Raw genomic sequence first — 9,630 nt, 5'->3', positions numbered from 1 at the left:
CCCTGCCCTGTGCTGTTGTCATTTCTTGTACAGGTGAGGCCACACCCACCTCTAGTCACATGCAGAGGAAGTCTGTCCCAGCCCAGAAGGAAACAGGAAGTTTACCTGCTGGCTGGACAAACATCCCTCCCCATGTGTAAACATGTTCACTCTAGGAATGTTGTACAGTGGTACCTCGGGTTACATACGCTTCAGGTTACATACTGTTATGTACTGAAGTTCTCACCCTGGGCCAGCAGGGGGATACTGTAGATAGTTATGCAAATGAAGGATCGAAAGTGACGTTCAGTGTTTGGATAGTTTTAGAAAGTTGCTACAGTTACGTTGTACTGGAGCTCTATATAAGCAGGCTGACTGAGCCCTTCAGTTCAGTTCTGTTCTGGCCTCTGAATAAACAAGAGCTGTTTGAAGAATCGCTGTGTCGTCTGATATGTTCACCCACAACTTAACACATATGCTTCAGGTTACACACTCCACTAAGCCAGAAATAGTGGTTCAGGTTAAGAACTTTGCTTCAGGATAAAAACAGAAATCGGGCTCTGGCAGCGTGGTGGCAGCAGGAGGCCCCATTAGCTAAAGTGGTGCTTCAGGTTAAGAACAGTTTCAGGTTAAGTATGGACCTCCGGAACGAATTAAGTACTTAACCCAAGGTACCACTGTACTTGACTGCTCTTGTGTTCCACATCCCACATGAACATGAACACAAGATCCACATACTTGAGTTCCATAATGCCAGACTGACAATTAAAATGAAAGGAATTGTAAGCGTTCCTTTCTCTGGGGTGTCTTCCTCAGCACGCACCCCCCCCCCCCGGCTCCTGCACTGAAAGTGGAAATGACTGATAACCAGAAGAGGGTGGGTGGCTGAGCAGCAGTAGATTTCTTGGGAACAAAGAGCGCTTTGCCTTCCTGAGGTTCCCGGCAACTGGAACTCAGAAGCATTATTTCTTCCAGCAATGAGGGCAGAGCCATGAATCTGAAGCCATCTTCTGAAGCCATCCAAGTGGGTGGCCATGACTGCCTCCTGTGGGAGTGAGTTCTGTGGTTTAACTCTGCACTGCGTGAAGAAGTCCTTTCTTTTATCTGTCCTCAATTGTCTAACATTCAGCATCTTTGGATGCCCAAAACGATTTGGACTACATCAGCAGGGCTCTGTGTTACTGAGACTGATGGAAGTATGGTCCTGCTGGCTGGCCTTGATGATGATTAATAATAATAATAATAATAATAATAATAATAATAATAATAATAATAATTTATTATTATTTATACCCCACCCATCTGGCTGGGTTTCTCCAGCCACTCTGGGTGGCTTCCAACAGAATATTAAAACACAATAACCTATTAAACATTAAAAGCTACCCTAAACAGGGCTGCCTTCAGATGTTGTCTAAAAATCTGGTAGTTGTTTTCCTCTTTGACATCTGGTGGAAGGGCGTTCCACAGGGCAGGTGCCACTTGATGGAAGTCCAAACATCTAGGGTCACTAGGTTGGCAAAGACTGTCTTGCTGCATTAGATATACCAATCCTATATAATAAAAAAGGGAAATAGGCATGCCAGCCTGAATGTTGGAAGATTCCGAACTGATAAAAGGAAGGACTTATTCACGCCGTGTAGAATTAAACTATGGAACTCCCTCCCACAGGAGGAAGTGATGACCACCAACATGGATGGCTTTAAAAGAGGATTGGTCAAATTCATGGGGGAGAATCATAGAATTGTAGAGTTGGAAAGGATCCTGGGGGTCATCTAGTCCAACCCGCCAGAATGGCTATGTTCTGCCTTAGGCAGCAGTGCTTCTGAATACCTGTTGCTGGAAGCTATGGGAGGGAGAGTGCTATTGTGCCTGGGTCCTGTGTTTCCCAAAAGAAGCACCTTTGAGAACAGGATGCTAGACTAGACGCTCCACTGGCCTGATCCAGCAAGCCTGTTCCTATGTCCTTACACTCTACTTTCCAGTGCATTTGTTGCAATCTGAGGGGACTTCAGTGCCCAGAGGTGGTCATTGTGAGTAAATCTGTGAGTCACACAGGATGCAAAAAACAGCTTGACTAAAGAGTTAATGTTAATTGGCCAGGAACACAGGAGATGTTCTCTTGAAGCCAAAAAAATGCTATGCTGCTGCCCACTCACTGTTTTCCAAGATGTTTATTGTCCTTTAGAGAAAAATCCCCCTGTTCTAATGAACTTGCTCTGTCCCAAGAGGAATTTCCCTTTGCTTACAAAATCAGTGCTCATTCTAAAGAACCAGTCAGAGCTTGATGCTGTATGGGGCAAGGGGAAACAGCAGTGGGCAATTTAGACACTGGTGAACTCACTCAGCAAGGCTCCACCTTACACCAGGCAGCGGCATCAGAGCAGCAAGGTCTTCGCCATTCCGGAGGAGGAAGGTGCTGGAGTTTGGCTGCAAAAGCTGCTGATCATTGAATCGTAGAATTGTAAAACTGGAAGGGATCCCAAGAGTCATCTAGTCCAACACACTGCAATGCAGGAATCACAGCTGAAGACTTTGGCAGGTGGCCATCCAACCTTCTGTTAAAAAACCTCCAATAGAGGAGAGTCGGCAAACTTCGAGGGTACTCAGTTCCACAGTCAAACACCTCTTGCCGTCAGAAAGTTCTTCCTAATGGACAGTGCATTAAGGTAATTTTGCATGTGCAATTGTGTGTGTGGGTCCTAGCACAACTTCAAACTCTAATTTGAAAAAAAAAAGACCAAACATATATAATTCTCCCTAATATAGAGATTATTTTCACAAACAGTTCTCTAATCAAAACTTGTAGAATGTTGGAATATTCAGAACAGACAGAAGAAAGTATGTCTTCATGCAAAAGATACCATATTTTTTGCTCTATAAGACTCACTTTTTCCCTCCGAAAAAGTAAGGGGAAATGTGTGTGCGTCTTATGGAGTGAATGCAGGCTGCGCAGCTATCCCAGAAGCCAGAACAGCAAGAGGGATTGTTGCTTTCACTGCGCAGCAATCTCTCTTGCTGTTCTGGCTTCTGAGATTCAGAATATTTTTTTTCTTGTTTTCCTCCTCCAAAAACTAGGTGCGTCTTGTGGTCTGGTGCATCTTATAGAGCGAAAAACACAGTATTTAAGATTTGGAATTCACTCCCGCAAGAAGGATTGATGGCCACCAAATTAAAAAATGGATTAGACAAATTGATGGAGGATAAGGCTACTGAAAGCCTGCTAGCCATGATGGCTATGTTTTACCTCCCCTGTTAGAGGCAGTATGCATCTGAATGCATGGCACTGGCTTGGCACTGCAAATGAGGAGATTGTTATCCCACTCAGGTCCTACACGCTGGTTTCCCACAGGCATCTCGTTGACCACCATGAGAACAGGAGACGGGGCTAGACAGACCTTTGGTCTGATCCAGTGGGGCTTTTCTTATATTCTTAAAACATAGCACAGGTTTCTTCCATCACTGAAAACGAGAGGGGGCAGGAATGACCTGAAGTCTCCCTATGATCATTTTGGCCATGCAGGAGTCTCAGTGTGTGTGTATGTGTGTGTGTGTGTGTTAGTTTAGATCACCAAGTTCAAGAGGTATATAAGTTAATGGAAACATAAAGGATAGCTTAGGTGAGCCAGCTGCCGTTTGTTGCCCACTTACTGTCAGGTGGATGAGTTGCAATATTGCAACTTGACTAAATAAATAATAACAACAATCAAGGTTCTTGGCAAATGTTGCTGATGTTCAATCGTTCTATTTTGCTTATATATGCTACCTTTTGATAGAATAAAAACAGAAGCATTAAAAGCTCTTTGCCAACCTGGAGCCCTGTAGGCATTTGGGCCAGCACAGCTGTAGGATTCTGAGGCTTATGGGAGCTAAACAGGGACTGTGTTGACCAGGACCACGTTGGACAGGCATTGCTTGTGCTTTCTGCTGCCCCTCCCAACCCCTCCTCAAAGACCTTCAGTGGGCTACAAGGATGGTCAAAGGTTTGGAAGCCAAGCCTTCAAGGAATTGTGGAGGGAGTTGGGCATGTTTAGCCTGGAGAAGAGAAGATGGAGTGGTGATAGGAGAGCCATCTTCAACTATTTGAAGGGCTGTCCTATGGAAGGTGGAGCAAGCTTGTTTTCTGCTGCTCCAGAAGATAGGGCCCCAACCAATGGATTCAAATGACAGGAAAGGAAATTCCTACCAAACATTAGGAAGAACTTTCTGATCGTTAGAGCTGTTTGCCAGTGGAGAGGACTCCCTCAGAAGGCAGAGACTCTCCTTCATTGGAGGTTTTTAAAGCGAGGTTGGGTGGCCACCTGTCTGGGATTGTTTAGTTGTGATTCTTGCATTGCAAGGGGTTGGGCGAGATGGCAATCCTGTGATTCTATGAAATCAAAGAAGATGGGAAGGAGCACTGTGGCAAACCGCCAAAGGAAGATCCAGCTCCTTTTCTTTCCAACATGTGCCAGAAGGATTGCCAAGTTTTGGACCACTCTCTCTTCCTGGGTTGTGATGAGCAGCTTGATCTGCTGGCATGAGGAGGTGGTGATAATGCTTCTCTCTGTATCTTGCATGGTTCCTGCAGAGCAAACTGCTTTTAACAGCACACTAACAGTCAGCCAACCATGCCGCTTCCATCCTTCCTTCCTTCCCCCCTCCCTCCCTTCCTGTCAGTTGGCATTGTTAGCCACAAACAGCACAGCTTCCCTGTGTGTCTGTGTAACTGAAGAACCTCTCAGCAGATCGAACTATGGACCGTAGCTGTCTGTCGGCTGCTCTGGAATCTTTAATGCTGCCTGGAGTCCGTTGCTTGAAGTAGTTATCTCACCTCACCTGGGGTTCCCTGCAAACGATTTCTTCAAAATGGGAGAGGCAGAGAGTGCAGATGTTTAGGAGGACAGAAAATGGAAATGGGTAATGAATTCCAGATTGTCAATCAAGTTTTGCGCAATGACAAATATCCAGTTACAGTGTTAGCAGCAAAGTGTTGATTACTTTAAGGAATTACTTCCATGAGTAATACAAGCTAATGAGAGATTGCAGTATTTAAAATAGGATTTTACTTAAACAGTGGCAGTGTGACTAGAGTGTCAGCCACCGTTACTAACCATCAGTGTTTGAGCCAGATATAAAAATTAAACTGCTGCAGAGACTTTGTAAAGGCCTATCACTGATGGACTCAAACTAATGCCTTGAAAAGTTCAAAGCATCAGCAGTTAATATAAGAAGGATCTTGAATCCAGTAGATTGGCTCCAGAATGAAATTTCACTTTAGATGCAATTTGGCAGCAAATGTGTGCCTTCAGGTCTTAACTAGACACGTGGAGTAAGTGAGAAGTGGATAACAAACCCAGAGCATGGCTTAACTCATAAAACTGAGCCAAGTTCAGGACATTCAAGACAACTTGGGACCAGCATGTCTCATAGACTGCCTCTCCTGGGACAGGCAAGGCTGAACTTTGAGCTCTTTTGATGAGAAGTAATTTTATTGACTGTTGTTTGCATTTCATTGCCATTATTGTACTTTTGCTGTAAGCCATTCAAAGTTTTTTATTGTATTAAGTGACAGAAAACTAACAAACATGCACAGACACTTTCCATGGATTCCCAGACTGCACTACTGTACAGAAATTGTTCTCATTCTTCAAACACTGAACCCCCCAACATGTCTTTCAATGTCAATTGTAGTGAGAGAGAAATTTAGTAGTCGGCTCCTGGTGCATTTTTGCAAGTTGTTAGGAAGACCATTGTCCTGTAGCATCTCCTTCCATCTTCAAAAAGTATGTCCTGTTTTGGATAGCCCCCTGTCTCTTCTGGGGATAGGCGTCAATGGGAACTCTGTTAACTAATTACCTTTGCTTCCTGTCTTGAATCAACAAAGGTTTGATGTTACCCTTGGCATATAAATGGAATATCTTTGCTTTATCTTCCTGGGGAATACTCTTAGCTGGAAACAGGCAGAGTATGGATGGCCTCCTAGGGCTGCAAGACATCCTCCGTTGGCCCAGAAAGTGGGCTTCCTGTTTGGGAAGGCAATGGGCAGGCAGATCAAAGGTCAGTCCTCAAATGGATGCTGGCTGCTTTCCAATATTTTGCCAGCAGCAAACCTCAAAGTGATTCTTCCTTAGGCCCAACACTTGAGGAAAGTGAAAAATATTCAGATACAACCAATGTGATTTCTCCAATGGGTTCAACATGTCCCTAGACTTAGGTTTGGGAGGCCTCCTAGGTGCTTTGCAAATTGGCACCATGGGTGGCGCTGTGGGTTAAACCACAGAGCCTAGGACTTGCCGATCAGAAGGTTGGTGGTTCAAATCCCCGCAACAGGGTGAGCTCCTGTTGCTCGGTCCCTGCTCCTGCCAACCTAGCAGTTCGAAAGCACATCAAAGTGCAAGTAGAGAAATAGGTACCGCTCCAGCGGGAAGGTATATGGCGTTTCCGTACACTGCTCTGGTTTGCCAGAAGTGGCTTAGTCATGCTGGCCACATGACCCGGAAGCTGTACACTGGCTCTCTTGGCCAATAAAGCGAGATGAGCGCCGCAACCTCAGAGTTGGCCACGACTGGACCTAATGGTCAGGGGTCCCTTTACCTTTACCTTTAAGGCCATGCCAGGGGATAGAACCATATAATTGCAGAATTGGAAGGGATCCCAAGGGTCATCTAGTCCAACTTTCTGTAATGTAGGAATCACAACTGGTGAATCCCTGACAGGTGGCCACCCAACCTCTGTTTAAAGTCCACCACTTTCCGAGGGAGTCTCCTGGACTGACTTAGTGGGATGGGTATTGGAACAAGGCATTGCCACCAGTACAGTGATGGCACACAGTGCCCTCTGTGGCTCAGAGTGCCTTTTAACAGCTTCATCTGGCTCTCCAGCTATGGCTGTTCCTGGATGGGGATTCCCTGACCAACGGAGTCCATGTGTTGGTATTGTAATGCACTCTACCGGAGCTGTCCTTGGGTCTGGTTTGGAAGCTCCAGCTGGTGCAGAATGCAGTGGCCAGACTGCTGGTGGGGGCGTCGGGCTAAAAACATGGGACACCTTTGTTAAACCTTCTGCACTGGTTGTCCATCTGCTACTGAGCCAGTTCAAGGTCCATGTATTAGTTTACAAATCCCTGCAGTGTTTAGGTCCGGAGGACTTCAGGGACCATCTGACCACAGCTTGATCACTGAGATCACTGACAGTCTTCCCCTGAGTGGGTGAGGCTCACATGGCAGCAGCAAGAAATAGAGCCTTTAGTGTCATTGGCCAAGTCCTGTGGACCACCCTGCCACTGGAGATTCAGCAGGCACCTTCTGTGCCAACTTTTAAACACCTTCTGAAACTTTTCTATTCCACCAGGCCTCTACAGGCAATTAAGAATGCATCTTTCTACAATAGCTAATAGTTGTCTGTGATTTTTACATGATTTTTATTTTACTGGTTTATGTTTTATTGCTGTAAACCACTTTGATATTTTATGACACAGCAGTATATACATAGCTATAAACAATAAATATATAGATATATACATAAATTTATACATTTATTATTAAATGTATTTATAGCCCTCCTTTCTCCCAAGTTGGGATTCAAGGCCACTTCCGACATTTCAAATTATAATTCTATAAAACAAAGTAATAAAAGCAAGCTAATTAAAAACGATAGTTAAAATACATCAGGACACATATAGAGCCTGCAATTAAAACACAGTTTGCCCTGACAGCAGCCGAGTGATCTGCATCCTCTGCACCTTGGTTTCCAAATACTTGTCTGCATAGGACGGTCATAGTCAGCTGGCAGAAGGAAAATAAAGAGGGAATCAGTCTAATCTCTCTTGAGAAGGAATTCTGCAATATGGGAGCAGCCACAAAAAGGGTTCCCTCTTTTGTCACCACAAACCATGCTTCTGATGTTGATGGGACCAAGAGTAGGTGCTCAGCAGAAAATCTTCACACCTGGGCAGCTTCATATAGGGAGATACAATCCTTCAGGCCATCCTCTGAGTGTCCTTATCTTCCAGGGACAGCCCTGGATTTACAGAAGCCATCCCGGTTTCTGATTAGATCCCAGAAAGTCCCACTTTTCCTTAGGACACCTCTATTTTCATGGAAGAAATGTTGGAGGGTATGGAGTTTGCCACCCCCAAACCAAGGAGATAAGTAAACTATACAACCTTTAGAAGACATCTGAAGGCAGCCCTGTGTAGGGAATTTTTAATGTTTAATGTTTTATTATGTTTTATATATTTTGGAAGCCACCCAGAGTGGCTGGGGCAACCCAGTCAGATGTGTGGGGTATAAATATTATTGTTGTTGTTGTTGTTGTTGTTGTTGTTGTTGTTGTTGTTGTTAAATAGTACATCCCTATTTCCATCACTGGAAGGACAGATCGTGAAGCTGAGGCTCCAGTACTTTGGCCACCTCATGAGAAGAGAAGACTCCCTGGAAAAGACCCTGATGTTGGGAAAGTTGGAGGGCACAAGGAGAAGGGGACGACAGAGGACAAGATGGTGGGACAGTGTCCTCGAAGATATGAACATGAGTCTGACCAAACTGCGGGAGGCAGTGGAAGACAGGAGTGCCTGGCGTGCTCTGGTCCATGGGGTCACGAAGAGTCGGACACGACTAAACAACAACAACATTTCCATCAGAGAAATGTTGGCGGGTATGTCCAGGTAGCCTTGGCTCAAGCCATACACTAGTATCTTGGCAGAAGTTTTGGGAAGGTGGTTTGTTGCAGAGGAACAATATTTCTGTCCTATAAAGTTTTTGAGTCTTGGAAAATGTGAGGCCGTCCATACATGCCTACAGTCTGTTGACTGGCAAATTCAGCTCTGTTTAGATTTAAGCACTCCAAACATGGTCTAGAACAGACTCCAAGTATTTGGGGAGGGGGTTGTTTGTGTTTTGCCATTGTATTTTTTTTCTCCCAGAGATTTATTTCCTCTTCTAGATTAATGGCTCACAGATTTGGTAACCTGCCTGCCTTGAGGAACACAGCAGGAAACCTACCTCTGAGCACAAAGCGCAGCTTCCAGTAATTTTCTTAGAAAATATCATGCCATGCCATAGAGGAGGGAACATGTGTGCACACAGATTGTTGAAAACATACTGTATTCGGTCTGGAAAACTTGATGTTTGTCCTCGGCTTTGTTTTTGATGTGTTGTCCTTGAAAATGCTATCTATTGGAACGTTGGGTGACGCCTTTCTCCATATGTGAGAACAAAGGAAGAGAGATTGGCATCACTGCCAGGCATCCAAGAGGACGACAAAGAGGGAGTGCTAGCCGGGTGTGTGGGCTTAGGGACGTCATTCAAGGCCTCACAAACAGAAGTGCTGGGGGGGGGGCAAATTGAAAAAAAGAGCAGGCATCAATGGCTTTGTGATGGGCTTCTGGTTGAGTTCAAGACATGAAGGGAGTGGGATCAGGTTCTCCAGTTGCTTTCGTTCTTATCTTAAAAGCAGTTATGGAAAGGCCTGAATTGTACCCACCCTGAACACACTCAATCCTAGGGGCTCCCAAACCATCGTTCCCACGTTGTGGTTGATGAGATTCCTTTAGGTGGTCCACAGTGTGCCTGCATTAAATAGTCATATTTATTTTTAGTTGTACTTTATTGCTTATTTTATTGCATTTATATTATATTTATATTGCTTTTATTGCTTATTTTATTGCATTTA

Source organism: Podarcis filfolensis (genome assembly GCF_964270895.1).
Source record: "Podarcis filfolensis genome assembly, chromosome: 8".
NCBI lineage: Eukaryota > Metazoa > Chordata > Lepidosauria > Squamata > Lacertidae > Podarcis > Podarcis filfolensis.
The sequence above is the reverse complement of the archived record's forward strand: the minus strand, read 5'-3'. Positions refer to the sequence as shown.